The sequence below is a fragment of the Macaca fascicularis genome, chromosome 1 (genome assembly GCF_037993035.2).
Source record: "Macaca fascicularis isolate 582-1 chromosome 1, T2T-MFA8v1.1".
Lineage (NCBI taxonomy): Eukaryota > Metazoa > Chordata > Mammalia > Primates > Cercopithecidae > Macaca > Macaca fascicularis.
In genome coordinates, this window is record NC_088375.1 from 122,987,995 (window position 1) to 123,007,640 (window position 19,646).

At 42.1% G+C, this 19,646-nt stretch overlaps 1 long non-coding RNA gene across 2 annotated transcripts; it reads left to right on the forward strand.

Annotated features, from left to right (window-relative positions):
• The first annotated feature begins 651 nt into the window (after positions 1-651).
• On the forward strand, positions 652-12,962 carry LOC123567528 (uncharacterized). Of its 2 annotated transcripts, XR_012416467.1 has the most exons (3): positions 652-1,002; positions 7,085-7,285; positions 10,750-12,962. It is a non-coding gene; the product is annotated as an uncharacterized lncRNA (long non-coding RNA). The 2 variants fall into 2 exon arrangements; XR_006690508.2 differs by lacking the exon at positions 10,750-12,962 and having other exon boundaries at positions 7,085-8,758.
• Positions 12,963-19,646: the final 6,684 nt, after the last annotated feature.

A 19,646-nucleotide genomic window follows, 5' to 3' on the forward strand; every position in this document is an offset into this window, starting at 1 on the left:
GGGTTATTATAAAATACAGAATAAGAATTGCTTTCAGAGATCTTGTGGGGAGAATTCCTGGGGTCTGCTTATGTTAATACAGACAAGCTATCTGCCTACATTCATCACCATTGGTGCCACAGATGCCAACCGCAAGATTTTCATCTGTTCTGTCATTGACTTCCTTCGCCAACATGGATTTGATGGCATTGACCTGAATATCAAATATCCAGGGTCTCAGGGAATCCCACCTGAGGACAAAGAGTAATTTACCTTCCTGGTTAAGCTGGGAATTGTGGGATATGATGAGGTTTTTCTTCAAATAGCCTGATCAATCCTTTATTCTTTAATTCATAGTACCCCTCCCCCTTTCCCTTTTCTCTTCTTTCTTCCTTTCTGCCTTTGTTACTTGCCCAGACACGCCACAGTACCAGGTGTTATCAGCACCAGATCACATTCTTTTCCTTATTTGGAAGGAAGACTAGCTCTCTAGCTCACTGCAGACACCCTTTCCTGTTTCCCCTCTCTCCCTTACATGCCCACATTTTCTAAAGAAAGTTCAAATGTTTAGCCAACCAGGACTAGTTTAGATTGAGTGGCTCGACTCCAGCCAATGGGGAAAGGGCACAGGGGCAGTACTTGCGTCAGGAATAAAGGCTCTCATGCCCCTTTGTTCAGGTGTGCTCTCATGGCGACTGGCCAGGGAGGAGCACCCCTCTGCAGAGAAGTAAAACTGCTTTGCTGAAAATCTTGTTTGAGTGTTCAATTTCCTTAGGATTTTGAGCATTATTTCTAACAATTCTGGCGCCCAACGTGGGGCAAATATTCTCCATCGGGAGGGGGTCTTCGGTCACCCCACCCAGTGGGGATGCGTCCCACTGTCTAGTTACAGTGGCCCAACGGTTGGGGGATCAGGGTCCTCCCACTGTGATGAATAAATCTGGGTTCTCAGCAAAGTGGGGAGGAGAGGCTTGCAAGACTGTGGCAATATGAGGACCACATAACTCTTCTGCATGGACCAAGGTAGGATACCTTGCAAAAGTGACAAAATATTTCCTTGGTGGTCAGGATAATTTGGAGGTTGAGAGTGTGTGAATGGTGCTAAGCATTATTTTGTGTGGAGTAAGTGAGTCATCTCTGTGGTCTCGTGCTGCCATCTATCTGCTAGGGGCAGGAACAGTCAGAGTAAACAAAGAGAAAGAAGGGTGTAAGGAACCTCCAGCAGGTGAGCTATAGGATAGGCAGGAAACCCCTAACGGGAGGGGCTGAGCCTCTAGAAAGAGGAGGGGTAAGACACCTCTAACAGGAGAGGTCGAACCCCCTCTTAAAGCCTCAGTGAGCCTCTAGAAAGAGGTGGGTAGACACCTCTAACTGGAGAGGTTGGAGGCCCCCTCAATAACCCCTAAGATAAGGAACATTTCCAGTAAGACAAGAAAAATAAAGAGTCAAGAGAGTGATGAAATGCCTTCTGATAGTCCCTTGGGGCTTATGCTAAAGTACTGGAAAGATAATGAGAGAACCAAGTATAAACAAAAGCAGCAGATGCTAAAATATTGTTGTTTTATTTAAGTTTGAGAACTCATCCTTAAACCCTCACTTTTCTGGCCAAAACTTAAGTCTAGTGAGGAGTGAATTTGTCAGCTCTTAGTCAAGCATGTTAATGATAAAAGCCCTGTCTCCCAGGAAGAAATTGATTACACACTTTGTTGGAGGCAGGAACCTGCCCTCCTTTACCCTTTAGAATCTGGAGGGAGAGGTTGGGCGTAGTGGCTCATGCCTGTAATCCCAGCACTTTGGGAGGCTGAGGTGGGTGGATCACGAGGTCAGGAGATCAAGACTATCCTGGCTAAAACGGTGAAACCCCGTCTCTGTTAAAAATACAAAAAATTAGCCAGGTGTGGTGGCGGGCCCCTGTAGTCCCAGCTACTCAGGAGGCTGAGGCAGGAGAATGGCATGAACCCAGGAGGTGGAGCTTGCAGTGAGCCAGGATTGCACCATTGCACTCCAGCTCGGGCAACAGAGCAAGACTCCATCTCAAAAAAAAAAAAAGAATCCGGAGTGAGAAAGCCAGAAACCAACCCCTCTGGAAGGGAAAGAGTCCCCATGTCTAGACAATCCACACCCACTAACATGTGGGACACTCTGCATCATCTTCTTCCATTCGGTGCCCCCATCCTGCTCCTCCGGTTTCCATTTCAGGTCCTTCCCCTGCTTGCATCACCAATCCTGCCCCTCTGGTTCCTGTTTCCATTTCAGGACCCTCCTCTGCTTGTGTCACTATTCTGGCTGTTCCCGATCCTGTCCCTCCGGTTCTCATTTCCATTTCAGGCCCCTCCTCTCCTTGTGTCACTCTTCCAGTGGCCCCCATCCCCCTCCTCTGGTCCCCATTTCAGACCACTCCCTATCCTGTGCCATCCCTCCGGCTGTGGTTTCAGGTTACTCCCCAGCCATTTCAGGCCACTCCCTATCCTGTGCCATCCCTCAGGCTGTGGTTTCAGGTTACTCCCCAGCCATTTCAGACCACTCCCTATCCTGTGCCATCCCTCCGGCTGTGGTTTCAGGTTACTCCCCAGCCATTTCAGGCCACTCCCTCACCTGTGTCACTTGCCTGTGTTCCATTCCTCCAGCTGCTGTTGTGGATCTCTCTCCTGCTTGTGGTACCTCTCTGACTATCGCCCCACATTCTTCCCTTACTTATATTGCTCCTCCTCCTTATAATCTGGACTTTGCAGAATTACTGTCTTGTGAGCCTGCTCCCTCAATGTATTAAGTATCCCTCCTTAAAGAGGCTTCAATGTGAGACACAGCATTGTAAAAAGGATATTCAAAACTTTCCATTTCCCTCCACACCTAAAGAGCCAGATCCAACTTTCTTTTCTCTAAGAGAGGTACCACAAGGGGGGTAGCGGGTGGGGGGGGGGCACTGGCTTTGTAAATGCTCCCTTGACTAGTTCAGAAGTCCGGAATTTTAAAAAGGAGCTTAAGCCATTACTGGATGACTCTTATAGAGCAGCAGATCAAATTGATCAATTTCTAGAGCCTCAGATATACACTTGGGCCGAGCTGATGTCCATCTGGGACATCCTCTTCTCAGAGTAAGAACAAAGTATGATTTGTAGGGCTGCTATGGCGGTTTAGGAATGTGAGCACCCTCCCGGTCAAAATCCTCCACATGTGGACTATAAATTTCCCACCTGAGACCCCCAGTGGGAAAATAACAATGCAAATCACCAGGAAAACATGCAGGACCTAAGGGATAGGATAATAAAAGAAATTCAGGAATCAGTACCCTGAACTCAAAATCTTTCTAAAGCATTTGCTATTCAACAAGAAAAAGATGAAGGACCCACTAGATTCTTAAATAGATTGAGGGAGCAAATTAGACAATATGCAGGCCTCGATTTAGAAAACCCCCTTGGACAAGGAATGTTAAAACTTCACTTCATTACTAAAAGTTGGCCAGACATTTCCAAAAAACTACAAAAGACAGAAAATTAGGAGGACCGTCCCCTGAGTGAACTTCTCAGGGAGGCTTAAAAAATATGTGTGAGAAGAGATGAGGAAAAACAAAAACAAAAGACAAAACATATTATCCACCTTCCAACAGATAACTCCAAACCCATTTATCTCTAAGCAGGGCTTTCAAGGGACCAGAGATTATAAGGGACCTAAAGCCTCCTTTAGAGGACCCAAGCCCCCATCTGGAAGGTTGAGGCCCTCGTTTAACAAGCCCTCTAAGGGGTATAGGGGAGGAAAGGCAGAGAACACTAAAACTGAGAAGGAAAGACAAGATAGATGCTACAAATGTAGAAGAACAGGACACTTCAAGAGAAAATGTCCTGAACTAAAGAGAGAGCAACTTTCACACTCATGACTTTTGAAGAACAATAGGGGAGTTAAGGGCTCTGCCACTTTTATTTTGAGTCCCACCAGGAGCCCTTGAAATTTGGAAGTGGGACCTAAACGTGAATTTGTCACCTTTTTAGTCGATTCAGGGGCTTCACGCTCCTGTTTGTGTCCCTCCACCTGGTCTTACCTGCTCTTCAGAAGAACTTTTAGTCTCTGGAGTAAAAGGAGAAGGATTTAAGGCAAAAATTTTAGAAAGCATGGAAGTCAGATATCAAGATTGATTTACTCATATTCAATTTTTATTAATTCCTGAAGCAGGAACTAATCTATTAGGAACAGACTTAATGCTAAGGCTAAATATAGGCGTTCAGGTGAGCCCTAAGGGATTCCTCATTTCACTACACTTACTGCTGTGGATGAGAAATATATTAATCCTGATATCTGGTCAAACGAAGGAAATAGAGGAAAATTCCTAATCCCTCCAATATATATCAAACTAAAAACTCCTGGGGAAATGGTAAGGAGAAAGCAATGCCCCATTCCTTTAGAGGGCAGGGTAGGGCTAAAGCCTGTAATTGAAAGTCTAATTAAAGATGGGTTTCTTGAACCCTGTATGTCTCCTTACAATACCCCAATCCTGCCTGTCAAGAAATCAGATAGGTCATATTGATTAGTGCAAGACCTTAGAGCTATAAATCAAATAGTCCAGACTACTCACCCCATTGTTCCTAACCCTTACACCATTCTTAGCAAAATTCCGTAAAATTCATCAGTGGTTTACAGTGACAGATTTAAAGGATGCCTTCTGGGCATTCCCCTCAGCTGAGGATAGTCAAGATATATTTGCTTTTGAGTAGGAAGATCCCCATTTGGGGCAGAGACAAAAATATGGATGGACAGTCTTGCCCCAAAGGTTCACAGATTCCCCCAACCTTTTTGATCAGATTCTAGAGTAAGTACTAGAGAAAGTCATAGTCCCTAAGCAAATATGTCTGCTTCAGTATGTGGATGATCTCCTTATATCTAGTAAAGATATAAAGGAAGTAGGTGACTTCTCTACACACATTCTCAATCACTTGCAATGTGAGGGGTTGCAGGTCTCAAAAGGGAAACTTCAGAATGTAGAACCTGAAGTTAAATACTTAGGTCACCTAATCAGTGCAGGTAAATGAAGAATATGGCCTGAAAGAGTGAGGGAATTCTTTCCGTACCCCTGCATCAAACTAAACAAGAACTCAGGAAATTTTTAGGACTAACTGGACATTGCCATTTATGGATTGACTCATATGCATTAAAAAGTAAACTTCTATATAAGAAACTTACCCAGTGGAAGCCTGATCGTATTGTGGACTTCTGAGGAAATCCAGCAAGTTGAAGAATTAAAAGAGATGCTCATAACCACCCTGTTCTAGCTCTACCCTCCCTAGAAAAGCCATTTCACCTTCTTGTTAACGTGAATAATGGGGTAGCTCTAGGAATGCTTACCCAAGAGTACTGAGGCCACTGACAGCCTGTGGCCTTCCAGTCAAAAGTCTTAGACCCAGTGACTCGTAGGTGGCCCCTAGGTATCCAGTCCATCATGGCTACAGCAGCATGAGTTGAAGAAAGTAGGAAGTTAACCTTTGGAGGAAAATTAACAGTAAGCACACCCCACCAAGTTATAACTATTTTAAATCAGAAAGCAGGAAGGTGGATCACTGACTCAAGGATTTTAAAATATGAGGCTATCCTACTAGAAAAAGATGACTTAATATTAACTACTGATAATTCACTTAATCCAGTAGGCTTTTTAACAGGGGATCCAAACTTAAAAAGAGAGCATACATGTTTAGATTTGATCGATTGCCATACAAAAGTTCGACCAGACTTAGGAGAAACTCCCTTCAAGACAGGGTGGCACTTATACATAGATAGGTCCTCCTGGAAAATTGAAGGGAAAAGACATAACAGGTATTCAGTAATTGATGGAGAAATGCTTGAAGAAGTAGAATCAGGAAGACTGCCTAATAATTGGTCTGCCTAGATGTGTGAACTGTTTGCACTCAGCCAAGCTTTAGAACGTTTACAAAACCAAGAAGGAACTATCTATACCGACTCGAAGTATGCCTTTAGGGTGGCACACACATTTGGAAAAATTTAGATGGAGAGGGGTCTTATCAATAGTAGAGGCCAAGATTTAGTTCATAGAGAACTAATTATTCATGTCCTCAGCAATCTCCAATTGCCAGAAGAGATAGCTATTGTACATGTCCCAGGGCATCAAAAAGACTTGTCTTTCACAAATCAGGGAAATAATCTCACAGATCAGATAGCAAAGCTAGTTGCAGTTTCTTCTGAAACACCTGTTTTTCATTTAACTCAATGCCTTCCTTCTCCTACTGCAACTCCCATTTTCTCTTCCATTGAAAAAGAGAAGTTAATAAGAATAGGAGCTAAAGAGAACACAGAAGGGAAATGGATATTACCAGATCAAAGAGAGATGTCAAAATCTCTCATGAGGGAGGTCTTGTCTCAATTACATCAGGGACCCACTGGGGACCCCAAGCAATGTGCGATGTAGTTCTCCAGGTTTATGGGTGTATAAAAATTTACATCCTGGCCAAACAAATTACAGATAGTTGCTTAATATGTAAAAAGACTAATAAGCAGATTCTAAGGAAATTGTCCCTTGGAGGAAGGAATCCAGGGCTGAGACCATTTCAAAGTGTTCAGATTGATTATACTGAAATGCCCCCGATTGGTCATTTAAAATACTTATTAGTAATAATAGACCACTTTACCCACTGGGTAGATGCTATCCCATTCTGAAGTGCAACCACCAATAATGTAGCTAAGGCATTAATTGAAAACATCATACCCAGATTTGGACTAATAGAAAATATTGATTCAGATAATGGAACTCATTTCACTGCACATGTCATTAAGAAGTTAGCCCAGGTACTAGATATAAATTAGGAATACCATAACCCTTGGCATCCATCCTCCTCAGGAAGAGTAGCGAGGATGAATCAGACTCTAAAAAAAACACTTAACTAAGTTAGTTTTAGAAACTCGAATGCCATGGACTAAAGGTCCTCCTATTGCTTTGTTAAGAATCCAGACTGCCCCTTGGAGAGATATTGACCTTTCCCCTTATGAAATGCTCCATGGATTGCCCTACTTAGACTCCACTGCTGACATCCCTACATTTGAGACAAAAGATCAGTTCCTCAAAAATTATATACTTGGTCTATCCTCTACTTTCTCTTTCCTTAAGACTAAAGGTTTCCTAGCACAGGCGCTGTCCCTGGAGTTTCCAGCACATCAGCATCAGCCTGGAGACCACATCCTCATCGAAGGGTGGAAGGAAAGGAAGCTCAAACCAGCCCCGGAAGGATGCTTCCTAGTTCTCCTAACTACTGAGACTGCAGTCTGGACAGCAGAAAGAGGATGAACTCATCACACCGGAGTCAAAAAGGTGCCGCCACCCCCAGAATCATGGACTGTCACTCCTGAGCTCACCCCCACCAAACTAACTCTAAAAAGAGGCTAATAATCACTTGTTTATTTTCTTTTTTCTTTTCAACAGAAGGTCATCTTGTCATCAATGTAACTCAGGCTAGCCATCCTTTAACCCTTCAGTTTGACGCCTGTTCAGTCATCCTGTGTGGAGATGAGCAAGCTCAAAGGAAGCTATCCCATGTTGATAAGTACCTATGTCCATACCGCAAAGTGTCAACCAAGTATAAGTATGGATCTTTAAAAAGTCCCTGTAGTGACTGGGCAGATGTTTGGTGGACCACGAAGTACAAAGGGTGGACAGCTAGGCCCCCGGTTTCAAATAGGTTAAGGGGGCTAAAACAAAAACTCCAACTAGTCCTGGTCCCACCCCACCAAATTGCAAACCATTGCACTGTAACCCTTTATTGCTGATTATAAATAATGCCCGGACAATGGCGCAAGAACCCTCTATATTCGAACGGTATGGGTTAGGAGCAGACGTTGGCAGGACGAGACCCTATTGGTATCTTCTCTCTAAGGTTAGTTAAACCACTGGTTAACAATAATAAAGAAATTCGGACCCAGAGTCCGGGAGACACATGGAACCCAACACTCTACCCAAGTATAGTGAGTCCAACGTCCTCCTCCCATCTCCAAAATGACCCAAACAAGGTAACAGTTGTGAAGGTAGAAAACTTAAGGCAAACTATAGCTCTAGAGACAGGATATCAAGATGCAAATGCTTGGCTGGAAATGGATTAAATATTCCGTCCTCACTGTAAACAAAAGCGAATGTTATGCTTGTGCACATGGTAGACCAGAGGCCCAGATTGTTCCCTTTCCACTTGGATGGTCTTCCAGCCAGCCAGGCATGAGCTGTATGGTAGCTTTCTTCCAAAACTCCTCAGCCTGGGGCAACAAATCATGCCAAGCTCTTTCTCTGCTCTTCCCTGAAATTCCACACCCTGCGGACCAGCCCCGAGGGTCATCCAGCATCCATCTCCCAATGCCAATTTTACTTCGTGTATCTCACAACAGGGAGAAAACTTGACTTTCCTGGGAGCCTTAACGGGATGCAGTGAGCTTAAACTCTTCCAAGAGCTTACCCATCAGTCCGCCCTTAGCCATCCTCGAGCAGATGTGTGGTGGTATTGTGGTGGACCAATACTGGACACTCTGCCAAGTAACTGGAGCAGAATTTGTGCACTAATTCAATTGGCCATCCCTTTCAACCTGGCATTTCATCAACCGGAAAGGATAGGAACCAAACATCGTCAAACAAGAGAGGCCCCCCATGGGTCCTTTGATTCTCATGTTTATGTAGATGCCATTTAGGCCCCACAAGGAGTGCCAAATGAATTTAAGGCCCAAAATCAAATAATGGCCAGATTTGAATCTACGTTCTTCTGGTGGCTAACAATGAATAAAAATGTGAATTGGATAAATTACATTTATTACAATCAACAACGATTTATTAATTATACTAGAGATGCTATTAAAAGGATAGCTGAACAATTAGGACCCACCAGTCAAATGGCCTGGGAAAATAGGATAGCATTAGACATGATACTAGCAAAGGAGGGTGGAATTTGTGTCATGATCAGGAGCCAATGCTGTACTTATATCTCTAACAATACTGCTCCCGGCTGGACCATAACTAAAGCATTACAAGGTCTTACTGCCTTATCAAATGAGCTAGCCAAAAATTCTGGACTAAACTATCCCTTCACAAATGTAACGGGAAATTAGCTCGGTAGATGGAAGGGACTTATGCCTTCAATCATCATTTATCTTGCCATTCGGAATAGGGTTGCTTATTCTTGTAGGGTGTTGTATTATACCCTGTGCCTGAGGACTAATACGAAGGCTTATTGAAACAGCTCTCACTAAAACCTCTGATGATCCTCCTCCCCCTTATTCAAATGTGCTTTTCCTTCTAGAAAGCCAAGTAAAACAACAGAGCCAAATTATGCTAACAAGGTTTGAAGAGAAAGAGTTATAAAAAAAGAAGAAGGGGAAAGCTGTGGGATATGATGAGGTTTCTCTTCAAATAGCCTGATCAATCCTTTATTCTTTAATTCATAGTGCTCCCCCTTTCCCTTTTCTCCTCTTTCTTCCTTTCTGCCTTTGTTACATGCCCAGACACGCCACAGTACCAGGTGTCATCAGTACCAGCTCACATTCCTTTCCTTATTTGGAAAGAAGACTAGCTCTCTAGCTCATTGCAGACACCCTTTCCCTTTCCCCTCTCTCCCCAACTTATCTAAAGAAAGTTCAAATGTTTAGCCAACCAGGACTAGTTTAGATTGTGCGGCTCGACTCTGGCCAATGGGAAAAGGGCACAGGGGCAGGACTTGCATCAGGAATAAAGGCTCTCATGCCCCTTTGTTCAGGTGTGCTCTCATGGCGACTGGCCAAGCAGAAGCACCCCCTCTGCGCAGAAGTAAAATTGCTTTGCTGAAAATCCTTTGTTTGAGTGTTCAATTTCCTTAGGATTTTGGGCATTATCTCCAACAGAATGGATCACCAACTTTGTGTCATCTTGTAGGGAAGCTTGTGCCTTAATGGATTTTCTGTAAGGGCTGAATTTCCTGGGGATAGTAAAGGGTGTTGCCCACAGGCAGTACACTGGTTAAGGTGTTTGGGAGTTGTTAGCAATAGAAACAGACTCTGGGGCTAGTGTAAGCCCAAAGGGAATTATTGGAAGGATATAGGTATCAGAAGAAACACAAGGGAGAAGTCCTTGGACTGAGAAGGAGGAACCATTCATTATCTCAGTCATTCATTCAGTAGATGTTTATTGAGCATCTACTGTCATCTAGGCAATGTGCTTCACACTGTAGCTAGGGCAGTTAACAACACAAACATGACCCTTGCTCTTGTGGGGCTTGCAAAGAGGATACAGACTCCAAAAAAAACTATCAAATAATCATAAGTTGTGATGAGAGCTATGATGGAAGCAAATAGGGTGGTCAGGGAAGTCTTCTCTGAGGAAGTGACATTTAAGCTGTTATATGAATAATTAACAGTAACAAGCCACAAAAAGAATAGAGAGAAAATTGTTCTAAGGAAGTTGGAACAGTATTAGCAAAAGCCTGGAGGCAAGAAAAACCTTAGCATGGCTGATTAGCAAAAGCTTAGAGGCAGAAAGAGACAAATCCAAAGGTTAGCACTTTAGAAGGAAGGGTGAACTCTGCCAGGAGCTCCTAGGTTTTTTCTTTGGAATTTTCATTAACTGTAACGTGAACCCAAGGACAACTAGTATGTGTACTATCTCTTTGTTCCAAGTTATACTTTATCAAGACCCATACCTGTATATTGGGGACTATTTCTAGAAAAGGGGAATTGCTAGGAGCTGGAAAGAAGCCCAAGAGGTGCTCATTATAGAAAATAAAATAAAATAAAGACAGCCACTCAAATCCACCTTCACTCTCTCGCTAGGAAATGAGGCTTTTGAAGAAGAGGCTAAAGAAACAGGACATCCCAGGCTGCGTATCACAGCAGCTGTATCTGCTGGCAAGGAGACCACTGATGCAGGATATGAAATTGCAGAGATCAAAAAGTGAGTGCAGTGTGTCTCTCAGGGTCCCCAGATCCCAGAGTAGAGATTTCTAAACTTTTGGTGGACAGCATCCCAAGCAGTTCTGTAAATGTAATATTGGAAAAACTAGTGTCCAATGCCAAAGAGACTTGAAGACTTGGTAGCTTTGGGATAAGATGGTGGCCCCTTTAAATCGTCATTGTGGTAGGCTTTGGGGAGAAGAAGACTAAGATTTAAGGCCATGCAGAATCTTTATAATAGCAATCCTCAGTATCAATTTCTCCTGAAAAAGGATATAAAGTCACCAAAGCTATTATTGACAAAGCAATAGGAGAGTTACTATGATTCCCATGCTCCTAGAGACATGCGTTTCTCAGTTACAAGCTCTAACAACCACATTTCCTAGTCTTCTGCATTGGGTTTTTCCTATTTTTGTCAAGGAAGTAAAAAAAGGCTTCCTCTCCAGCCCTATGGGGGTCACAGAAAATAACATGGTTCCCTGGAGCACCATAGGAAGCCACATTGGTGGGGTCATATGGATATCTACTTGACATAATGTTTCCCATGGCTATCATTTTTTGCTCTTAAATTTTCTATAAGAAAATGCTCCCAGGGAGTGTAAATTAGTTCAACCATTGTGGAAGATAGTGTGGCGATTCCTTAAGCATCTAGAACTAGAAATGCCATTTGACCCAGCCATCCCATTACTGGGTATACACCCAAAGGATTATAAGTCATGCTGCTATAAAGACACATGCACATGTATGTTTATTGTGGCACTATTCACAATAGCAAAGACTTGGAACCAATCCAGATGTCCATCAGTGACAGATTGGATTAAGAAAATGTGGCACATATACACCATGTAATACTATGCAGCCATGAAAAAGGATGAGTTCGTGTCCTTTGCAGGGACATGGATGAAGCTGGAAACCATCATTCTCAGTAAACACAGGAACTGAAAACCAAACACCGCATATTCTCACTCATAAGTGGGAGCTGAACAATGAGAACACATGTACCCAGGGAGGGGAACACTGGGACAGGGAACACACCGGGACCTGTTGGGGGTGGGAGACTAGGGGAGGGATAGCATTAGGAGAAATACCTAAGGTAAATGACGCGTTGATGGGGGCAGCAAACCAACATGGTATACCTATGTATACCTGCAGGGAAAAAAAAGAGAGATCAGATTGTTACTCTATGTAGAAAAGGAAGACACAAGGAACTCCATTTTGATCTGTATTTTGAACAATTGTTTTGCCCTGAAATGCTGTTAATCTGTAACTTTAGCCCCAACCCTGTGCTCACAGAAACATGTGCTGTATGGAATCAAGCTTTAAGGGATCTAGGGCTGTGCAGGATGTGCCTTGTTAATACGTTTACAGGCAGTATGCTTGGTAAAAGTCATCGCCATTCTCCATTCTCATTTAACCAGGGGCACAATGCACTGCGGAAAGCCGCAGGGACCTTTGCCCAAGAAAGCCTGGGTATTGTCCAAGGTTTTCCCGCACTGAGACAGCCTGAGATATGGCCTCATGGGAAAGGAAAGACCTGACCGGCCCCCAGCCCGACACCCATCAAGGGTCTGTGCTGAGGCAGATTAGTAAAAGAGGAAGGCCTCTTGCGGTTGAGAGAAGAGGAAGGCCTCCATCTCCTGCATGCCCCTGGGAACGGAATGTCTCGGTGTAAAACTCTATCGTACATTCGTTCTATTCTAATACAGGAGAAAACTGCCCTGTGGCTGGAGGCGAGATATGCTGGCGGCAATGCTGCTCTGTTACTCTTTGCTACACTGAGATGTTTGGGTAGAGAGAAGCATAAATCTGGCCTACATGCACATCCAGGCACAGTACCTTCCCTTGAACTTATTTGTGACACAGATTCCTTTGCTCACATGTTTTCTTGCTGACCTTCTCCCCACTATCACCCTGTTCTCCTGCCACACTCCCCTTGCCAAGATAGTGAAATAGTAATTAATAAATACTGAGGGAACTCAGAGACCAGTGCTGGTGCAGGTCCTCTGTATGCTGAGCGCTGGTCTCCTGGGCCCACTGTTCTTTCTCTATATTTTGTCTCTGTGTCTTATTTCTTTATTCAGTCTCTTGTCCCACCTGATGAGAAATACCCACAGGTGTGGAGGGGCAGGCCACCCCTTCATATACCAACATGTATACCTACGTAACAAACCTGCACGTTGTGCACAAGTATCCTAGAACTTAAAATATAATAATAATTTTTAAAAGATATACTAAAAAAAAAAAAAAAGGAAAAGAAAATGCCCCCAGGCCAGGTGCGGTGGCTCACACCTGTAATCCCAGCACTTTGGGAGTCCGAAGTGGGTGGATTGCTTAAGGTCAGGAGTTCCAGACCAGTCTGACCAACACAGTGAAACCCTGTCTCTACTAAAAATACAAAAACTAGCTGGGCATGGTGATGGGTGCCTGTAATCCTAGCTACTCAGGAGGCTGAGGCAGGAGATTCACTTGAACCTAGGAGGGTGGAGGTTGCAGTGAGCTGAGATCGTGCCATTGCACTCTAGCCTGGACAATAAGAGTGAAACTCCATCTCAGAAAAAAAAAATGCTCCTGGGATCCTGTTGGCTTAAAATCCTTTGTTCCAGGCTCCTTGATTTCATCAATGTGATGACTTATGACCTCCAAGGTGGCTGGGACACATCTACAGTACACAACAGTCCCCTGCACATAGAATCCAAGGATCAGGGTGAAATGCATTATTTCAACTGTGTAAGAAAGAAAAACCTCAAATCATATGCAGAGGGGAGATGGGGAAGGGATTGGGGAGAATCTTGGTTATATATTAAGGCTTTCTGTTTGGGGAACAATTGCTAGACTTTGTTGATCAAATTCAACAAACACTGGTGATGAAATAATGTTGCCTTCTTCAGGAATATGCCATGATGTACTGGAGGGACAATGGGGTCCTAGCAGAGAAGCTCATCACAGGGCTCCCCACCTATGGGAGGACCTTCTGGCTCAGAAGTTCCGACACCTCAGGTAGAGCAGGGTCATCTGGTCCTTCTGCATGCGAGGCTGGATTCGGGACTTACTGTGAGATAACTGACATGGCTAATTCAGACTTCAGATGCGCTGGGGAAAATCCCTTCACTCTCCAATTCACCCTGTCACTCTTCTCTTGAGTTCCTATACCCCGGCTTCTCATTGTTCTGAGTATAAGCAGCTTGATGGCTGTGGAACAGTTTCACTTGGGAAAAAAAAATGTGAATTTCCTTTTTGGGCTTTGAAGCATACCATCATTCTTCTCACAGCCTCGAAGAAATACCAGATTCTACTATACCCATGTAAACAACCACAGAAGGATTTTAATAGGCTAGCCCAGGTATAATAAATAATTCAATCTTACTTACAAGTTGAATTAATTGTGTTTACTTGAATTCTGTGCTGAAAATTCTGAGACCGATGGATGAATGATAAGCAGTGTTTGCTAAAAACTCAAGAACAAACATGACCACAGCACACATAGCCATGCTTACCATTTCCCAAATAAACTGGAATAGAATTAGAATTATACTTGTTTATAGCCTGGTTTCATGGAAATGTATGTCTTCATTTTATGAGACAAAATCACTTTCTAGAAAAATATGTGAGATTAATGTAGATTTCATCATGTCCTCTTTTCCACACCCTCCCATTTCTTCCTAGCTTTTTCTCCTGTTTAAGTCCTTTCTCCTGCAATACATGGCATAGATCTGTGAAGTGCTCAACATTGCCTTCTCCATTCCCCCATAGATCTGCACATTCTTAAGTGGAGCCACAAGTACATGGAGTGAAGACAAAAAAGTCCCATATGCTTACGAAAACACTGAGTGGATTGGTTATGATACCACTGAAAGCAATGGATACAAAGTATGAGCATCACTAAAAAATAACAATACTGGCTTCAAATCCTACATTCACCAGGAGACTACGTTCCTAAGACATGTGATTTCAAGATTTTAAATATGACTAGAGAAAGGGTAGACTAACCTTATTATTACTTGCTTTTTCTCCAAGACAGAGAAAATTATATAATTAAATGTAATATTCAATAACACAATGTATAACCTATAGCACAATATACCAAAATATACTAGAATTTTCTAATATGATTAAAGTTTCCCAATGTTTGTCCACTGTGAATCTCTACTAGTATATGTGATGATTTTAAGATTATATCGTTATAAGATTGCTCTAAGACCATCACCTTCAATGACAATAACAAAAATAACCCTTTATATTTTTACCTAAATGCTTTACTCTTACAAACAAGAATTTACAACCATTATCTTACTTGATTATACACAATCCAGTGTAGTAAAAAACAGCCTCTCCATTTTACAGATATATAAGCTGAGGATCAGAGATGCTATGACTAGTCCAAGGTCACATAACTGGAAAAGAAAGGCCGTAATTGACTGTGTGGTCTGGCTCAGAATCTAGAGGTTCTTTCCACTATACCACTCTGTTTGTTCATTACAGAATCTGGGTCAGGAGAAAGGTGGTTGACAAGGAGGAAGGAAGGGGCCTTACAGTGCAGTGGTTAAGAGTTTAGGCTTTGGAATCAGTTATACCTTGTTCTAAATCTTCAGTATGAGACTGGCTGAGTTCCAACAAATCTGTGAAAGAATAGTAATAGAATCTATATAGTAGTTTTGAAGTATTGTGAAGATTGAGCAAATAATGTAAAAAATAAAGCTTAGCCTAATGCTATTTAATACTAGAATTAAATAAATAATAGCTTTATTTATATTTACAACTCAAGAGTTTATTGAATAGGACAAGAAAACAAGAATAGAGCTGAGTCAGTCAATTATGTCTTAAATCCACAAAGCACATATACTTTTATAGAAGAAAAGCATTTATCTCCCTAGGGTCACCTGTCAGCCCACACTCAGTTGTCTGCTTCTTGCATAGATGCCATCTGATTCAGGTTGCCAAGTACACTTTTTGTCCACAGGTGGACTTTCTCAAGGAAAAGTGTTTTGCTGGGTCTGTGGTTTGGACCATTGATTTGGATGACTTCTCAAGGTCCTTCTGCAATGAAAGGAAATACCTGCACATAAGCAAGCTGAAGTGACACCTGAGCCTGTCCTCAGGTGCATCATGACTAAGTCCAACATGCTTTTCTGAAGAAGATGCAGGTTAGGCTACAAGGAACAGCAAAGACAGAGAGACCAGGGTGCATGGAGACAGCCATGGAACTTCTAGGCCCTCACATCTGAGAAAAGGGACACACTTACACAAAGTGCCCTTTTAGAAATCTGGTTTTTAGCTGAGGGACCAGTGCTAAGTTTGATAGCTAGAATATGAATACACTAGATACCCTAGACCTAGGCCTTGTTGCTCAGGAAAATTTAGGCCAGGAACTGGATATCCTGAAAATCAGCTTGATATAGACATGTCTTGTTTTATTGCACTTCACTTTATTGTGCTTTGCAGATACTGTGCTTTTCACAAATTGAAGGTTTGCAGCAACCCTGTGATAAGAAAGTCTATTAGTGCTGTTTTCCCAACAGCATGTGCTCGTTTTGTGTCTCTATGTCACATTTTGGTAATTCTCACAGTATTTCAAATGTTTTCATTACTATTATTTCTATTATGGTGATCTATGATTAGTGATCTTGAATGTTGTCATTCTAATTGTTTTGGGGCACCAGTAATAGCACTCATGTAAGACAATGAACTTAATCAATAAATGTATGTGTTCTGACTGCTTCAATGACTGGCTGTTTCCCTATCTCTCTTCCTCTCCTGGAGCCTCCCTATTCCCTAAGACAGAAAAAAATTGAAATTAGGCCAATTAATAACCCTACAATATCCTAAGTGTTCAAGTAAAAGGAAAAGTTGCTTATCTCTCACTTTAAATCAAAAGCTAAGCTTAGTGAGGAAGGCATGTTGAAAGCCAAGATAGGCCAAAAGCTAGGCCTTCTGTGCCAAACAGTTAGCTGTGTTGTGAATGCAGAGGAAAAAGTTCTTGAAAGAAATTAAAAGTGCTACTTTAGTGAACACATGATTGATAAGAAGGTAAAACAGTCTTATTGCCATATGAAGAAAGTTTTAGTGGTCTAGACAGAAGATCAAACCAGCCATAACTTTCCCTTAAGCCAAAGCCTAATCCAGAGCCAGGCCCTAACTCTCTTCAATTCTATGAAGACTGAGAGGAGTGATGAAGCTAAAGAAAAAAAGTGTGAAGCTAGCAGAGGTTGGTTCATGAGGTTTAAAGAAAGAAACCACCTCTACAACATGAAAGAGTAAGGTGAAGCGGCAAGTGTTGACATAGAAGCTGCAACAAGTTATCCAGGTGATGTAGTTAAGATCATTGGTAAAGGTGGCTACACTAAATAACAGATTTCATTATTTAGGTAGCTAAGGTAGACAAGACATCCTTCTGTTGGAAGAAGATGCTCATCTAGGACTTTTGTAACTAGAGAGGAGAAGTCAATGCCTGACTTCAAAGCCTCAAAGGACAGGTTGATCCTCCTGTTAGGGGCTAATACAGCTGGTGACTTTAAGTTGAAGCCAATGCTCATTAACCATTCTGAAAATCCTAGGTCCCTTAATAATTATGTTCAAACTACTCTGCCTCTGGTGTATAAATGGAACAACAAGGCCTGAATGACAGCACATCTGTTTACAGTATGGCTTCCTGAATACTTTTAGACCACCGTTGAGACCTACTGCTCAGAAAAAAACTCTTTTAAAATATTACTGGCCATTGACAATGCATCTAGTTACCAAATGGCCTGGATAGAGATGTACGAAGAGATTATTGTTGTTTTCATGCCTGCTAACACAACATCCATTCTGCAGCAAATGAATCAAGAGTAATTTTGACTTCCAAGTCTTATCATTTAGGAAATACATTTTGTAAGGCTATAGCTGCTGTACAGAGTGATTCCTCTGATTAATCTAGGAAAAGTAAAAGGAAAACTTTCTGGAGAGGATTCACCATTCTAAGATACTATCAACAACCTGTGTGATTCAACGGAAGATGTCAAAAGATCAACATTAACAGAAGTTTAGAAGAAGTTGATTCCAACCCTCATGGATGACTTTGATGTGTTCAAGACTTTAGTGGAGGAAGTCACTGCAGATATGGTGGAAATAGCAAGAGAACTAGAATTTAGAAGTGAAGACCGAAGATGGGACTGAATTACTGCAATCTCATGAAAAAACGTGAACAAATGATGAGCTGCTTCTTATGGATGAGCAAAGAAAGTAGTCTCTTAAGATAAAACCTACTCTTAGTGAAGATTCTGTGAGCATTGTTGAAATGACCACAAAGGATTTAGAATATTACATAAACTTAGTTGATAAAGTAGCAGCAGAGTTTGAGAGAATTGACTCCAATTTTGAGAGAAGTTCTACTGTGGGTGAAATGTTTTCAAGTAGCATTGCATACTACAGAGAAATCTTTCAAGAAAGGAAGTCAATTTCAATTTGACGTAGCAGACTTTATTGTTATCTTAAGAAATTGCTACAGCCACCCCAACCTTTAGCAACCACCCTTAGTCAGCAACCATTAACACTGAGGCAAGATGCTCCACCAGCAAAAAGATTATGGCTCACTGAAGGTGTAGATAGTTGTTAACATTTTTTAGCAATAAAATATTTTAAAATTAAGGTATGTACACTGTTTTAGACATAATGCTATTTCACACTTAATAGACTACAGTAGAGTGTAAACATAACTTTTATATGTACTGGGAAACCAAAAAACTTGTGTGACTCATTTTATTGCAACATTTGCTTTATTGTGGTGGCCTGGAACCGAGCCTGCAACATCTTTGAGGTATGCCTGTATATACTGGCATTTGTCTCTGAGCTAGATCAATTCTCTCACTCGTGGCAGTGCACCATTTCCTAATTTAGATGCATAAATTTTGTTGTCTGGGTCTTGGTGAGGATGGCTAGAGGGACATCATAAAAAGGATCAGGGACAAACACTCAGGTGGCTGATGGGTCTCAACGTATGAAGGAAGAAACTCCTGCCCTTCATGGGCTTTGTATGTTCCTTGCATTAAGCATCCCTTGGGGCAGGTCTAAAAGTGGAGGTAGAGCAGTGGAAGATGCTATATAATTTCCTTAGGTCTCTAAGGAAATTAATATAATTATTGATTTTTAGAACTGTAATAACCTATGAGAGATTATAAAATGATTTGCTTGGCTGGGCATGGTGGCTAATGCCTGTAATCCCAGCACTTTGGGAGGCCGAGGCAGGTGGATCATGAGGTCAGGAGTTTGAGACCAGCCTGGCCAATATGGTGAAACCCCACCTCTACTAGAGAACACAAAAAATTAGCCGGACATGGTGGCATGCGTCTGTAGTCCTAGCTACTCAGGAGACTGAGGCAAGAGATTCGCTTGAACTCAGGAGGCGGAGGTTGCAGTGAGCCAAGGTCATGCCACTGCACTCCAGCCTGGGTGACAGGGTGAGACTCTGTCTCAGAAAAGCAAAAAAAAAAAAAAAAAAAAAAAAAAAATTTGCTCGAATTCAACAGTGAGCCAGAAAATTTTAGTGGTTGAGAGCATTCTACTGGTAGAGGAAAATGAAATATAAAACTTCTGAATCACCGTGGGAGAGGAAAGAAGGGAAAAACAGTGCTGAAACGAAGCAAGCAAACATAGAGCACAAAAGACAAAGCATAGCAAGGTAACAAAAATCCAAATATATTACATATGACAGAAATACTGACAGATAAGCCTCCCATATCAAAACCCAAATATTAATGAGTCTCAAAAAAGTCCTTTCCTATCACTGTAGGGTTGGGTTTATT